Genomic DNA, 17,648 nt, shown 5'->3' on the forward strand with positions numbered 1-17,648 from the left:
TTTTTCTTTGCGTATTTCCTTTTTAGTTGTCCTCTGTTGTTCTTTAAAAGCTTCCCAGTCCTCCGATTTCCCACTCATCTTTGCTATGTTATACATTTTCCCTTTTGGCTTTATATGGTCCTTAACTTCCCTCATCAGCCACGGCCTCCGCTGCCTCCCCTTAGGATCTTTCTTCCTGTTTGGAATGAACTGATCCTGCATCTTCTGCATTATACCCAGAAATACCTGCCATTGTTGTTCCACTGCCATCCCTGCTAGGGTATTGCACCATTGAACTTTGGCCAGCTCCTCCCTCATAGCTCCATAGTTCCCCTTATTCAACTGAAATATTGTCACTTCCGATTGTACCTTCCCCCTTTCAAACTGCAGATTATAGCTTATTGTATTATGGTCACTACCTCCTAATGGCTCCTTCACTTCGAGGTCCCTGATCAAATCCGGTTTGTTGCACAACACCAGATCCAGAATTGCTTTCTCCCTGGTCGGTTCCAGCACAAGAATCCATCTCGGAGGCACTCCACAAATTCCTTTCTTTGGGTCCAGTACCACCCTGGTTCTCCCAGTCTCCCTGCATATCAAAATCCCCCATAACAACTGTAGTAATATCTTTGCGACAGGCCAATTTCAGCTCCTTATTAAACTTACACATTACATCCAGGCTACTGTTTTGGGGCCTGTAGATAACTCCTATTAGGGTCTTTCTACCCTTAGAATTTCTCAACTCTATCCATATTGACACTACATCCTCTGATTCTCAGTCCCCCCGTGCATGGGACCGAATATCATTCCTTACCAACAGGGCCACCCCACCCCCTCTGCCAGTCAGTCTGTCCTTATGATAGCACGTATAGCTTGCATATTCATTTCCCAGGCCCTGTCCACTTAAAGCTGCGTCTCAGTTATCCCCACAACATCGCAACTGCCAATTTCCAAATGAACCTCAAACACATCCACCTTATTTCTAATGCTTCGTGCATTCATATATAATATTTTAAATTTGTTATTCCCCTCAACCTTCCTATCAATCCCTATTTCACTCAACCTTACGGCATGATCCCTTTTCTGAGTTTTCTGCTCCATTGACTCTGTTGTCTTTCTTGACTTCTCTTGTTCTAACTTTCCCTTCAATTTCCTTCTTAAACTTCCAGTTTGATCCTCTCCCCCCGTTTAAACGCAGCTGTGTTGCAGTGGCAAACGTAACTGCCAGAAAGCTGGTCTGCCACCTATTAAGGTGCAACGCGTCCCTCTTGTATAATTTATCTTTACCGCTAAATATGCCCCAGTGATCCAATAATTTAAATCCTTGCTTCCTGCACCAGTTCCCCAGCCACACATTCAACTCCATTATCTCCCTGTTCCTGTCCTCTCCAGCCCGAGGAACTGGAAGCAAACTGGAGATAACCACCCTGGACGTTCTGCTTTTCAGCCTTCTTCCTAGTTCTCCGAAGTCCCGGTGTAGAATATATTTTCAAGTGCCTCCAAACCTTTCTAGTTTTCACAGCGTAAGACGACTTGCTGAAATCTGCCTGGGGATAACTATGGGAGGCCAAATTGGTGCATCGTCCCTGTCCTTCTGGCTGGAGATTGCTCCCAAATGCTTCAGCTTTATCTTTTCCATGAAGGTTTTGGACTCTTCCATCGTTGTGGGCGGGGATATTAGTGTAGCTACCTCCTTTGCTGAGATGTTTAATTGTCCACCACCACTCCCGATTGGATGTGTTAGGACTGCGCACCATAGATGGAATCCATTGGCTGTGGTTCACTTGGTTTTGTATCATTGGGCTCTTTATGTTCATTCAAAACACAGAATTAGTTTCTAGTATTTCAGCGAAAGTGGATAAGGTCCCAGTTCCCTCCATAATGTTCTACTTTGCCATATTTACGAACAGCGAGTTTTGAGAAGACTTGTAGCTCAGGTTGAGGTTCTGGATGTACGTTTGTTCGCTTAGCTGGAAGGTTCATTTCCAGACGTTTCATCACCATCCTAGGTAACATCTTCTGTGTGTCCCGGTCAAAGCTTCACCTGAGTCCTACTGAAGGTGATACCCAGTAGGGTGACGAAACGTTTGGAAATGAAACTTCCAGCTCAACGAGCTGACCTGCATCCATACTCAGAAACACTCCAGCTGTTCAATAATTTCACGAACTGACAACGTTCCTCCAGCCAGAACAATTATTGAGAATTCTATCATCAAGTGTGGTCTCTCTGAATGTAACTCGTACTACCTGTTGGCTATGGCAGGAGCTGATCTCGCTGTGATGGTGACTGATGTGTTTCTACACCGCATTAATAATATGTATTACCAATTAGTTTCTTGTTTTTAACTCCTGTTTGCTCTCTCAGACATGTTCTGTACTCTGTGTCTATTGACTGCTGTGTATGGTTTACAGCAGCTTTTACCTTCGATAGATGTGCAGCTATTTGTTATTCAAACATTAAACGCAGGTACTTTAACAAGGGAACAGTAATTACCGGACTATCAACTGTTTTCATGGGAAGTTGTTTGCGGAGCATTCCTATTTTCTTTGTATATACGCCTATGATTGTGATTAACAATGTTCCGTGGTACTGCATTGGTAAACCTGACTACTGGACTTCTTCTTTCTGGAGGACATATGAATGCATTGAAAGCATTGTCAACCCTTTATTCCCGATATGTTTGATCTTGCTCTTCAATGTTTTAACTGTCATGCACATTATAGCAAAAAATAAAGTGCGCAGAGAACTCTGGAACAGAGACAGAAATGGCTGTTATCCCGAAATGAAAAACTGGAGAAATTCTATGATTTTATTGTTTGCAATATCAGCCAACTTCGTACTGTTATGGATGACAAACCTTGTGCATTCATTGACCTGGCAATTGATGAATTTTAATTACCAAAACAAACATTTTAATGCACCAGTTTACATTGTTCAGCAGGTTGGATACATGCTACAGATTCTCAGTTCATCAACAAACACATGCATCTGTGGACTAACCCAAAGGAAATTCAGATCAGAGTTAAAACGTGGTATCAAATATCTCTTCACTAAATGGCAAATGTTTTAGTTCACAATAGAAATCTGCCAAAATGCAATGGATTTAGAATTCAGTTTTTGTTTTTTGATCGAATATTGAAGGGAAACTTCACTGAAAAAGAACGAATAAACCCAGGAATCTCTCATTAAACTATCCGAGTTACTGAATCTGTTGATGTTTGGAAGCAGACAGACATCTGAAATCTGTACCAATATTTGAGTCACACTGAAATTGAAACTGAAGTTAATGATAAAAATGCAGAATTTGCAAATAACATCCACTTGACAGTGATAGTTATTAGCAAAATTTCTCCTTTCAGCAAGGCAGTGTAACAGCTGATTGTTACCAGGTACCCAGGAATCACCGCTCTCGTTTGGCTATTTGAAAAGGGAGTGAATTATGGAAAGCAATGGCTCAGTTTTAAAATCATCAGAGATAGCATAGCAGCAGAAATTAGGTCATTCAGCCCATCATCTCTGCTCCACCATTCAATCATGGCTGATGTGTTTCACAACCCCATTCTCCCACTTTCTACAATCCTGATCCCCTCGGTACTCAGAAAACTATCTATCTCCGTCTTAAATATACTCAATGACCTGATCTCCACAGCTTTCTGTGGCAATGAATTCCATAGATTCCCCACAATCTGGCTGAAGAGGTTTCTCCTTATCTCTGTTCTGAAAGGTTTTCCCTTTCCTCTAAGGCTGTCCCTTCGGGTCCTGGTCTCTCCTCTCAATGGAAACATCTCCCCAACATCCACTCTTCCCAGACCATTCAGAGTAGGGAGGTGAAGTGGAAATTGTACAATACCCTGGTTAGAACCCTGCTGGACAATTGGGTACAGTGTGGCCATCACATTATGGGAAGGATGTGAACACGTTGGAGAGAGAGTTTCGGAGCAATCTCCAAAAATGGTTCCAGGGATGAGGAACGTCGTTGATGAGGATGAAGATTGAAGATGCGATGAGAGGGAGATCTGACAGAGATTTGCAAAATCAGGGGTGGGGGCTGGACAGAGTAGATAGGCACAAGCTGAGACAATGAGTCAGAGATTGGGATAAAGCGAATAAGGAAAGGGGGAGAGGAGTTAGAAGGCAGGAGAGAGTGTGAGAGAGGAGGGGGAGAGAAAATGGGAGAACTTGTCGGGTGGAGGGATGTGAGATAGAGAGAGAAAGAGAGAGAGAAAGTTTAAAAAGTGGGAGAGAGTGAGACAGATAGGCAGAAAGTGGGAGAGAATGGCTGAGAGAGAGACAGGAAGAGAGAGAGAATAAGACAAAGAGGGAGGGGAGGAGAGAGACAGAGAAAGGGGGAGAGTGAATGAGAAAGGAGGAGAGAGAGAGAGAGAAAGGGTGACTGTGAGGACGGAGAAGGGTGGAAGGGCTTTCAGATGGTGATTTGTTGTGAAGTGATAGGTTTGAGCTGGAGGGAGAGCAGCAAAGACAGAAGTGGCTTCAGCTGACACCCAGAGGCTGACAGAGATATGGCAGTGTCCTGTCTCGTGGGACACTGCACTGGGAAACAAGTCCCTGTGATTCCCAGAGCCAGCACGAACTGAAACACATCAGTAAAGGAGAAACAGACAACCGAGTTACTGCTCAGAAAAACCGCAGACACCAGCAAACACAGAGCAGGGGTCTGTACTGAACAGAAAAGGCTGCTTACTACAAACAGATCAATTCTGTCGACAGGTAATACACAGCCAACATTTAATGCTACTCATTAAATCACATAACCGCTTCAGACTTACCCTGCCAAATCCCATACTACTCACACAGACATGGGGAGTAATCATTGGGGGAATGGGGAGCGGGGAGGGAGGGGGGTGAGGGACAGAGAGAGAAAGAGAAATGGAGAGAGAAACAGAGACGGAGAGTGACACAGAGAGACAGAGAGGTGGGCTGTGTGTGTGTGTGTGAAAGAGAGAGAGAGAAACAGAGATGGAGCGTGACATAGAGAGACAGACAGAGAGAGAGAAAAAGAAATAGAGATAGACACTGAGAGACAGAGAGACAGAGAAATTCACACTTTCTCCAGACCAAAGGGGTAGCCATGGGCATACGTATGGGCCCCAGCTATGCCTGTCTCTCTTTGTTGGCTACGAGAACAGTCCATCTTCCGTAATTACACCAGCACCACTCCCCACCTCTTCCTCCGCTACATTGATGACTGCATTGGCGCCACCTCGTGCTCCCGCGTGGAAGTTGACCAATTCACCAACTTCACCAACACATTCCACCCTGACCTTAAATTTACCTGGACCATCTCTGACACCTCCCTCACCTTCCTGGACCTCTCCATCTCCATTAGTGACGACCGACTTGACACTGACATTTTTTACAAACCCACCGACTCCCACAGCTACCTAGATTACACCTCTTCCCACCCTACCGCTTGCAAAAATGCCATCCCGTATTCCCAATTCCTCCGCCTCCGCCATATCTGCTCCCAGGAGGACCAGTTCCACCACAGAACACACCAGATGGCCTCCTTCTTTAGAGACCGCAATTTCCCATCCCACAGGGTTAAAGATGCCCTTCAATGCATCTCGTCCACATCCTGCACCTCCGCCCTCAGACCCCACCCCTCTAACCGTAACAAGGACAGAACGCCCCTGGTGCTCACCTTCCACCCTACCAACCTTCGCATAAACAAATCATCTGCCAACATTTCCACCACCTCCAAACAGACCCCACCACCAGGAATATATTTCCCTCCCCACCCCTTTCTGCCTTCCGCAAAGACCGTTCCCTCTGTGACTACCTGGTCAGGTCCACGCCCCCATACAACCCACCCTCCCATCCTGGCACTTTCCCCTGCCATCGCAGGAACTGTAAAACCTGCACCCACAACTCCTCCCTCACCTCTATCCAAGGCCCTAAAGGATCCCTCCACATCTATCAACGTTTTACTTGCACATCCACTAATATCATTTATTGTATCCGTTGCTCCCGATGCGGTCTCCTCTACATTGGTGAGACTGGGCGTCTCCTATCAGAGCGCTTTAGGAAACATCTCCGGGACACCCACACCAATCAACCACACTGCCCCGTGGCCCAATATTTCAACTCCCCCTCCCACTCTGCCGAGGACACTCTGGGCCTCCTTCACCACCGCTCCCTCACCACCAGACGCCTGGAGGAAGAACGCCTCATCTTCCGCCTCGGAATATTTCAACCCCAGGGCATCAATGTGGACTTCAACAGTTTCCTCATTTCCCCTTCCCCCACCTCACCCTAGTTCCAAACTGCCAGCTCAGCACTGTCCCCATGACTTGTCCGGACTTGTGCTACCTGCCTATCTCCTTTTCCACATGCCCATTCCACCCTCTCCTCCCTGACCTATCACCTTCATCCCCTCCCCCACTCACCCATTGTACTCTATGCCACTTTCTCCCCACCCCCACCCTCCTCTAGCTTATCTCTCCACGCTTCAGGCTCACTGCCTTTATTCCTGATGAAGGGCTTTAGCCAGAAACGTCGATTTCGAAGCTCCTTGGATGCTGCCTGAACTGCTGTGCTCTTCCAGCTCCACTAATCCAGAATCTGGTTTCCAGCATCTGCAGTCATTGTTTTTACCACCTAGGCAGAGAGATGGGCTCTGTGTGTATGTGTGTGCATGTGTGAGAGTTTGAGACAAAGATAAACCGAGAGAGACACACTCAGAAGGAAAGAGACAGAGAAACATAGAGAGGAAGAGAGAAACGGAGGTGATCTGATTGAAACATACCAGATTGTTAAGGGAGACTGTGAGGACTGCAGATGCTGGAGATCAGAGTTGAGAGTGTGGTGCTGGAAAAAAAGCAACAGGTCAGGCAGCAACCAGGGACCAGGAGGATCGACATTCTGGGAATAGACCCTTCATCAGGAATGAGGCTTGAAGTGAAAATGTGTTGCTGGAAAAGCGCAGCAGGTCAGGCAGCATCCAGTGAACAGGAGAATCGACGTTTCGGGCATAAGCCCTTGTTCAGGAATGCTGGAGATGCAGATGCTGAAGAAGGGCTTATGCCTGAAACGTCGATTCTCCTGTTCCCTGGATGCTGCCTGACCTGCTGCGCTTTTCCAGCAACACATTTTCAGCTCTGATCTCCAGCATCTGCAGACCTCACTTTCTCCTCAATGAGGCTTGTGGGCCAGTGGCTCTAAGAGAAAAGTGGGAAGTGGGTAGAGTTGGGGGAGGTAACTGAGAAAGAGATAGTTGGATGAAGGTGAGGGAGAAGGTCAGAGGTGGCAGTGATGGACAGGTACGGAGGGCGGTGCCGAGTTGAAGGTATGGGAGTGGAATAATGCCAGGGAGGGGAAATGAGGAAGTTGGTGAAATCCACATTGATCCCGTGTGCTGGCAGGGTCCCAAGGCGGAATATAAGGCGTTTCTCCTCCAGGCACCGGGTGGTAACGGTTTGGCGATGGAGGAGGCCCAAGGACCTGCATGTCCTTGATGGACTGGGAGGGAGAGTTGGAATATTCAGCCACGGGGTGGGGGGTGTTGGTGGGTACTGGTGTCCCAGATATGGCAGAAGAAGATTCTTGTGGGGCGTGGACCTGACCAGGTATTCACAGAGAGAACGGTCTTTGCGTAAAGTGGAAAGGAGTGGGGAGGGAAATTTTTCCCTGGTGGTCGGGTCCATTTTGATGTGGCGGAAATGCCAGCGGATAATGCGGATAATGCGGTTAATGCGAAGGTTGGTAAGGTGGAAGGTGAGGACAGCAAGGTTCTGTCCTTGTTACGATTGGAGGGGTGGGGTTTGAGGGCAGAGGTGTGTGATGTGGATGAGATGCATTGTAGGTCAAAGAGTATCTGTCCAAGACCCATTCCCCTTCCCCTATTATTCAGCATTACTCCTGACTAATGCACATGACTTACACATCCCTGAACACTATGGACATTTTCCCATGGCCAATTCATCTAACATACACATCTTTGGACGGTGACAATAGACAATAGACTGTGGGAAGAAACTGGAGCACCTAGAGGAAACCCACGCAGACACGAGGAGAATATGGAAACGTCAGACACACAGTAGCCCTAGGCTGTAGTCGAATCCAGGTTCCTGGCACTGAGAGGCAGCAGTGCTAACCACTAAGCCACCGTGATCCTATGATCCTAGTGAGGCAGGGATATGGGAACAAGAAAACTAGGTTATCAAGTAAATTGGTTGAGGAAAATTCAAAAATTAAATCGAGTAATTCATTGGAAAGAACAAGCAGGAACAATTAATTAGCATGGTATTAATGGTTGTCTGAAGTATTCTTATTTTAATGGAAGGAGTAAGACAGGTAAGATAAATGAACAGGCCCTGGGAAAGGTCCTAAACTGCAGATACCAAACACCAAACACCCAGTCGCACAAGAACTAGCTGCCATGGATATTACCCTCACAACTGTGCACTTTCCAGAGCACCAAGGAGGCTTGGAGCAATGGCCTATGCCAGTGACTTTTATTCCCAGTTCGGCACGGTTTCGCATGGATGAGGAATACCTCCAGGTCTAGACAACTGGTTCCAACATTTCTCACCGAAAAATACTCGGACATGACTATTGTTGGGCGGCCAAATAAAAGACAGTATGGTGAGACTCAATTGCCTGGTGCACTGGAACTTGATACTTCAAGGCCCTGACGTTACTGAAAAACGTGCCAAAGTATCCACCTTCTTAGCCGAAAAGCTAAGTTTCGAAAGGAAGGGACTTTGATCATAAAAAAAATGGGGACAACCCAAGGAAATCAGGAAAGCCTTCTATTATTTTGTGGATGGTCCGATATAGTGGAGTACGAGAACAGGAAAACCTGATGTAGAACAAATATGGAGAAGCAGCGAGCCAAACATATGGTGGAATTAGCATTAAGGTATGAATCCAGATTTATATCTCCTCACTCTCCCAAACCCATCACAATTAGTTTAAAAGCTGCCCAACAGCACGATCAAATCTCCCAGAAAGTACATTAGGCACATGTTCACTGTGGTGTGAATCGTCTGACAGGTACCAGTCCCACCCGATAATGATCCAAAATCCTAAGAGCGACACCATGCACCCTTCACCCACACGACCAACTGACCTATCCACCTGTTCCTTCATTCTGTCGTGTGTGGCACTGGATGTAATACAGATGCAGCAGTGGGTGCGGTGAGGGTGAGGGCCGGGGGGGCTGCTGGGAAAGTAAACTCCTTCATTAAAAACTGACCTCATGAATAGGTGAAGTGGACACGGGACTGCTGAGTAAGTGAGGTTACATATCTGGGCAGTTGCCTTACTACATACATAGTGTCTCACCTATCCTCCTCCTCCAACCAAACGAAAAATTTCTGTCCGCTGGATTTGTAAGGTTACTAGTTTTTTCAATCATCTCCTTGGGAATTCAGAACAATGGGAATTGATGTTAGGGCAGTTGCTCGATCCTCCTGTAGGGTGTGGCAGGTATGTTTGTATAGCCCTTATTGTGGCGGTGCACACTCACTGAGCATTCCATCCAGGAAGTCCTCAGTATTGCAGGTGCTCTATATTGAGCCCATCTGCAACTCCAGCCACTCCATATAGTTAATCAGGAACTGCCGGTAAACATACTTGCTACATGCATGGACACTTCGCTATTGGAAGTGTCCCTGACTTGTCACACAATGCAAGAGGAGCATTCAACAGACCCGAATTATCCTCCTCTCATACCGCCGTCATCCTCACTAACGACAAACAATAAATTAGGAACAAACCGTTCAATCCTATCCAGCAGACCAAGTCAGTATCTGTATCGCCATCTCGATATCTGAGCATATCTCCGTCACTCCCTCACACACACTCCCTTCCCTCCCCATATTCTTAACAAACTACAATCCCCAAAATGAAGAACTATTCACTTCATCTCCCTTCCAATTCTCCTCTCTGTCACTGAAAGCGGCACCAAAGCAACGAATCTACACACCATGTCCCTATCATGAGAATCTGATTAATTGCCCGTGTTGAGAGTTAAACATTTTATAACCGCTAAGTGTAACCTGTCTCCCACAGGTTGTGCTTCAAGTGTTCAATATCCAGTGAGTGCCTCCACATGAGGTGTGATGTCATTCATTGATTTATGTTTTACCCTGATCCGGGGTTTCTATTCATCTTGTTGTTTGACCTAACAAATTATGAACATAAAAAGCTAAGGCAACCCTCTTCATTCGAAAGGAAACCACGTTGGGTCCCCCTCGCGTACACACTGGGCCCACTCGTGTCCATGCTGGTCTCACTCACTGACTGTGAACAGTCTGTTCTGGGCCAACTCACTGCAGTTGATGCAACCACACTGACTTCGCGCATCATCCAGAGGTAAATATAAATGTATAGAAAAAGAGAAACAAAGAACCAGAAGTTAGAGGGAATAAAAAGAAAAGAAATGAAGAGATGATCGAGCACAGTGAACGAGCGCTAGGTTCAGAATCCCTGGAAGAGCACAGCAGTTCAGGCAGCATCCGAGGAGCAATAAAATCAACGTTTCGGGCATACTCCATTCATTAGGAATACAGGCAGAGAGGCTGAAGGGTGGAGAGATAAGTGGGAGGAAGGTGGGGGGTGGGGGAAAGTAGCATCGAGTACAATAGGTGAGTGGGGGAGGGGATGAAGGTGATAGGTCGGGGCGGAAGGGTATAGTGGATAGGTGGAAAAGAAGATCGGCAGGTAGGACAAGTCATGGGGACAGTGCCGAGTTGGAAGTTTGGAACTAGGGTGAGGTGGGGGTAGGGGAAATGAGGAAATTGTTGAAGTCCACATTGATGCCCTGGGGTTGAAGTGTTCCGAGGCGGAAGATGAGGCATTCTTCCTCCAGGCGTCTGGTGGTGAGGGAGCGGTGGTGAAGGAGGCCCAGGACCTCCATGTCCTCGGCAGAGTGGGAGGGGGAGTTGAAATGTTGGGCCACATGGTGGTGTGGTTGATTGGTGTGAGTGTCCTGGAGATGTTCCCTAAAGCAGTCTGCTAGGAGGCGTTCAGTCTCCCCAGTGTAGAGGAGACTGCATTGGGAGCAACGGATACAATAAATTATATTAGTGGATATGCAGGTAAAACTTTGATGGATGTGGAAGGCTCGTTTAGGGCCTTGGATGGAGGTGAGGGAGGAGATGTGGGTGCAGGTTTTGCAATTCCTGCAGTGGCAGGGGAAAGTGCCAGGATGGAAGGGTGGGTTGTAGGGAGGCATGGACCTGACCAGGTAGTTATGGAGGGAACGGTCTTTGCGGAAGGCTGAAAGGGGTGGGGAGGGCAATTTCTCCATGGGGTGGGGTCTGTTTGGAGGTGGCAGAAATGTCCACGGATGATTTGGTTTATGCGAAGGGTGGAAGGTGAGCACCAGGGGTGTTCTGTCCTTGTTACGGTTGGAGAGGTGGGGTCTGAGGGTGGAGGTGCGGGATGTGGACGAGATGCGTTGCAGGCCATCTTTAACCAGTTGGGACGGAAAATTGTAGTCTCTAAAGAAGGAAGCCATCTGGTGTGTTCTCTGGTGGAACTGGTCCTCCTGGGAGCAGATCCGACAGAGGCGGAGGAATTGGGAATATGGGCTGGCATTTTTGCAAGAGGTAGGGTGGGAAGAGGTGTAATCCAGGTAGCTGTGGGAGTCGGTAGTTTTGTAAAAAATGTCAGTGTCAAGTCGGTCGTAATTAATGGAGATGGAGATGTCCAGGAAGGTGAGGGAGGTGTCAGAGATGGTCCAGGTAAATTTAAGGTCAGGGTGGAATGTGTTGGTGCAGTTGATGAATTGCTCAACTTCCTCACGGGAGCACAAGGTGGAGCCAATGCAGTCATCAATGTCGCGGAGGAAGAGGTGGGGAGTGGTGCCGGTGTAATTACGGAAGATGGACTGTTCGACATAGCCAACAAAGAGAGACAGGCATAGCTGGGGCCCATACGTATGCCCATGGCTACCCTTTTGGTCTGGAGGAAGTGGGAGGATTCTAAAGAGAAATTGCTAACGGTGAGGACCAGTTTGGCGAAACGAATGAGAGTGTCAGTGGAAGGGTACTGTTGGGGACGTTGGGAGAGGAAAAAAATGGAGGGCTTGGAGGCCCTGGTCATGGCGGATGGAGATGTAGAGGGATTGGATATCCATGGTGAAGATGAGGCGTTCCCACATACTTTGGAGAAGGAAGTCCCCACATACGTTCGAGCCACTCTCTCAGAATCCCTGCTCCACCATCATCTTATTGGAAGCATGTGCAGGATTTGTCTTAATACAAATTTAATTACCAACGGAGAAATAAAATAAGATTGAAGTTCAAGTCTGAATATATTGTGATGCATTAAATCTGTGAAATCAGCAACAGAACTAATTTATGGAGAGGCTTTGAAGCAGAGTTATGTCGGGAACAGTGTCAAAAACAGCAAACCAATCGAGAAAGTCGAGTTGCTGTCATTTAGGTTCAGAACAGATACATATCATGCATATTCCGACTTTAAGAAGAACAGTTTTGGTACAGAAGAGATGGGGAAACGAAACTGACTGCAATGAAGTTGAGATGATAAGGGAATGCATCTATTTCCACATATTGTGTGTCTTCTTATTACGGATTGAGGACAATCCATTGTATCAGCTTGCCAAGATATGAAAAGTACCTTTTCGGTCATCCAATGGAGACAACAGCCAGATGGCAGAAACCGACTATGATAAAGTGATGACGAATGGACAAAAATGTCCCTGCTAGACTAACCAAACATGATCACATTGAAATAATTTATGCGTTTGTCTTCTGAAATAGTTTATTTCTGGATAAGAAACGTTGATACAATAGGTGTTACGGAATTTGGCGAATGTTTAATATGGTTCCACTTTTTAAGAGGGGTGATAAAGATGAACGAGGAAATTAAGACTGGTGTATCTCAAATTAGTGGGACGGAAATTATTGGAGAAAATTCTCAAGGAGCGAATTAATACCCATTTGGAATGGGATGGGTTAATTCAGATTATCCAGCATGGCCTTGTCAAGGAGCGTTCATGCTTAACAAATTTGTTAGAATTTGTTATAAAATGTCATCAAAGGTTTGGGTGGGGGTAGTCCAGTTGGTGTAGTTTATATGGATTTTCGCAAATGTATTGTCAATGTCTCAAATGGGAGACTGTTTGAGAAGCTTAAAAGATATAGACTTGAGAGAAACTTGGCGAGATGGATCAGAAACTGGCTTAGTAGTGGCACAGAAAAGTATTCGTAGAAGGTTGTTTGAGCAACTGGAGCCTGCTGTTCAACCACATATCACTCGAATCAGTACTGGAACCCTTATTGTTTGTTACAGACAGATGCGACATAGATGAAAACATGTAGCGATGTTAGGAAAATTAGCAGGGGAGTTGTTAATAGCAAAGAAGATGGTTGGAACTTACAGGAAGTTAGAGATGGGCTGATCACATGGGTAGAACATTGACAGATGATATTTAACTCTGATAAGGTCAGGGTGAAGCACATTCAAAAACAAAACAGATGAGTGATTATTTAATAAACGGCAGGACCTTCGGTAGTTTAGAGGAACGGAAAGATCTTGGAATAATTATTCACATATGTCAGAAGACACGTGAATAGGATAGTTAAGAAGGCATATCAAATACTTGCTTTCTTCAATGATGGCATGCAGTATAAGGGCAAAGTGGTTATGCTGGTGTTGTAGAGAGGGTTGTGAGGTCACGACTGGATCTGGTAATCTCACTACAGGAAGGCTGTGATAGCACCAAATGAGGTACCGAGGGTTTTCATCAGGATTTTGCCTCAGGTGTCGAAATTGAGTTATAGAGAGAGGCTGCATAAGTTTGGAATGCTTCCTTCCACATGGTAGAGGTATATCAGATTTTGAGGGGTATGGACAAGGCGAATGAAGTGCAACTGGTCCCCTTTGTTGCGGGCTCAATCACGAGGGGGCATGCTTTAGGGCAAGGGGCAAGAAATTCAGTGAGGATTTGAGGAAAAATATCGTTTTCATTCAGTGTTTGTGAGAATTGTGAAGCACTACCTGGGAACGTAATGGAGGCTGGAATCGTTACAAACTTAAATAATAAAATAGAATGAGTCTTTCAAATACCATAACTGTCAAGTGCAGAAATTGGGGTTATTCTACTACAAGTAGTCATTACGTCAGCGCAGATTCAATGGGGAAAAAGACTTGTTTTGCACGATATGAAACGATGAATCTATAAGAATGGAATCACTGCAGCTTGCAAAAAGACAGCATTCCTGACCCCATCTCTGTCATTCATGGGCTTCACTGCTTCTCCCCATGCCCCTTCAAATGACTTCCTCCCAGTCTTCACCTGCTCCCCAAAGGTGCACTGCTATATTTTATCCGTGTAGCAACATGGAGGTATTGGGACAATCCTCATTTAATTATATTTATGAAATTATGCAATGATTGAGGCAATCAAATATGTCACCATACCTTTTACCTGTTCCCTGAACTTAGACTGAGTCACTCCGTAAATAAAAGTGTTTGTGCAGCAACTGAAATTACGGAACAGCCACCCTACTTTTTGAAATATATACTCAGAATCGGTGTAGTCCATTGGGTCAATTCCTTTGACGGTCTAGTATATGAATTCTATGACACTTGTCAACCAAGAAGAATTAAACTGCCAGATATTGTGAAGAGCAATATTGCAGATTTCCGTCTGCGCTTGATCCCTGGATCACCCAAGATGTTTCACTTGTTCTGAGACCTCAGTGCCTTACGGACTTGACTGGCCACTAAAATATGTCTGACCGTCAGAGCATTGAACAACAAAATTAATGTGAATGGCAGCAATGGTGTTAGAACTGTATCAAACCAATCAAATGCAATCCATCCTATCTCAGTATAATAACTACTTTTCATAAAACAGTTCCATTGTACATTGTCAATTATCTAGGTGGTAAAAACAATGACTGCAGATGCTGGAAACCAGATTCTGGAACAGTGGTGCTGGAAGAGCACAGCAATTCAGGAAGCTCCTCGGATGCTGCCTGGATTGTCAATTATCTGTCCAGGTTTCTGTGGAAAGTAGAAAGGTATGTTTTTTTTCAACAGAGTAGAATGAAGATTGTTGTGATAACTACAACTGCAGTTTTCTCCCTGCAATAAATTATTTTCTGTTTCTGACAACAAATTGCAACAACTTGATCAAAGGAGAACACAACGGTACACCAGACAGAACAGTTTGTGGCTACCTGATCCAGGACAATAATGACACGACATACAGGCGTAATTTTAAGGAATGACTCCAGAAAATTATAATTACTGATCCACCAGAGCATGACCTCAGTGAAAATGACAAGCAGATCCGACATTGCCATAGCCACCAGATAGCGTGTGGTGCATGTAGAAAGATCGCATTTTCCTTGGGACAGGATGCCAATCGCCAGCAAATTTACTGCAACAGATTAAAAGGATATTTTTTGTCAATGAATTGTCAAACAGTCTCCTTGTGTGCAACAGAGTAAGACACGATTTTGACAACAAAAGTCGGCTAGCTGTGCTTTTGTCCGGAGTAAACTTTTATACATTCGTGGGTTCAGCGCAATTGATTTACTGTTTGTTCATCTCCAATTTGACTTCAGAGGGCATTAATGAGCTGCTGTCCAACATCGCCGAGTAATGTCCATAATCCTCGTGTGTCGACAATGCTATTTGTAAGGGATTTCCATATTATATAATGCAGTGGAATACTAAAACTCTTTAACAAAAGTAATGTATATTGGGATACAGTAAAAATGACATTCGTCGAAACTGAATTTGAAATCAGAGAAATAGGAACTAGTTATTCTGGAATACATGCATAGGGCGTGACATTTCATAAATGTGCAGTAAAATAAGTAGACTCCAATAGTTATGAGCAGTGATGTAGAAAGAAAGGTTTTTGTGCTGGGCGGGTGCATACGATCTTAATATTATTTTGCATTCTTCTGAATGCATATATGTTATGAATTTGTCCATCCTAACACCATCATCATCCAATTTCACCTGCAGCGATTGTACTGTTTCCATTTTCAATGATCAACACAGACTGGCTTAAAAAAAAAACATTTTCTGTCGTGTGTAATCTCGAGTTTACTTTCAATATTGGGGACAAAAGAAAATAATTTGGCTCACGGAATAAATATTGTGACTTTCACGCTTAGGTTTGGTTAATACGTTTCATTTGTCAAATTGGAAGTCGGATTTAGACTGAAAAAGACCGTGAGTCACTTTAGCAGTTCACTTTAGAATCACCATTCCAAACTGATTGAACAGTCATAAAATTAAAGCTGCATTTTCATTTCGTTCTCTCTAAATGTATCGGCAACTTGCACGTGAGCAGAGAATGCTGTGACCGAATTGTCAGGAGCGATGAGAATTCATTGCAATTTGGAAACAGCAATCGGAAGTAGTATATGTGTATCGATTGCACATAGGGGAGTTAAAAGCACTATTACAAGAAAACGCTTGTGTGCAGAAAACTGTGCCCGTCGGTTTGGTTGTCGAAATGAGTGCATTATAATTAAAAAGGGTATAGTGGGCGAGAATCAGAAGTTCAAGTTGGTGCTGTCACCCAACATCGACATCTCCACCTCCTGATGCTGACTGACTTGCTGTGTTCTTCCACACTCCTCCCTGTCTGTTTTGTAAAGGCTGGAAAGGCAGAAAAGGCAGAGGACGTTGTGTTCACTGTATCCGATGGAGGGGAGAACAGTGACAGAAACTGGGCCATAATTTAGATTGTAGGAAGTATTATACAGACGTATTGCCAGTGTAATGTATCATTACTGACTCAGAAATTGCACTTCACTTTCTGATCCACGCCATATGTAAATATAGATTTCCAAGTAAATCTAATAATATCTTCAACCGAAATATATATGCAAATATTTCTAATTGTACAATTTACAATGTTCTACTTGAGACAATGCTAGATAATTCAGAGAATCTGTAAATTATAGAATAACAACAATTCATATTCACTTGCGAAAATTGAATAATCTTATAAGATTATGCTATTTTATATTAGCTGTCAGATCCTTGTGTACAATTATCCATTTAGAATCAGTATAAATTAAACATAACTGGAATACAGACTCTTTATTTTCACTGTGTGCTCAGAATAACTTACTGGGAACAGAAATAACAGGGATAACATATTTTCTCAACACCATGAAAACGTGCACGTAATTTCAAGTGTCAAGTGGCTTGTCCTTCAGTGCTTTCAGCAATGTCTCTGTGTCAAACTCTGGGTTTATATCTTACCAGAGCCTTTCCTTTATACTGTGACTCTAAATATTTCAACATTGGGCAATTATTTTAGGTGAACAAACAGATTACGACAAAAAATTAAGCTCATGTCGACATAGAAAACATTGTTACGTATTTGAGCTAGATTGCTTGTAAGAGTGAACAATTCTGATTGCATCAGTTACTGGTTAAACATTAGAACCAGAAATGAAGTTGCATTTTCTTTCAGTGACATCTCGCCCTCTTTATTTTTTCAACAACAATGTACTTCTGCCCATTCAGAACTATGTGGCATAGGTTTATGGTGAGAGAGGGAAACCTTTAAAAGGGAACGAAGAGGCAATTTCTTCACACAGAGAGGGTGCCTGTCTGAAATGAGCTTCCAGAGGAAGTTGTAGAGGCTGGTACAAGAACAACATTTAAAAGCATCTGAATGGCTATAAGAACATGA

The 17,648-nt window shown here is 44.6% G+C and overlaps 1 pseudogene; it reads left to right on the top strand.

The window, feature by feature from the left end:
* The window catches only part of LOC148138310 (uncharacterized), a 124,536-nt pseudogene extending 121,486 nt beyond the window's left edge, over positions 1-3,050 (top strand).
* Positions 3,051-17,648: the final 14,598 nt, after the last annotated feature.

The sequence above is a fragment of the Chiloscyllium plagiosum genome, unplaced genomic scaffold (assembly GCF_037043375.1).
Source record: "Chiloscyllium plagiosum isolate Xiang-an unplaced genomic scaffold, Cpla_swu_hap1 HiC_scaffold_40, whole genome shotgun sequence".
NCBI classification, from domain to species: Eukaryota; Metazoa; Chordata; class Chondrichthyes; order Orectolobiformes; family Hemiscylliidae; genus Chiloscyllium; species Chiloscyllium plagiosum.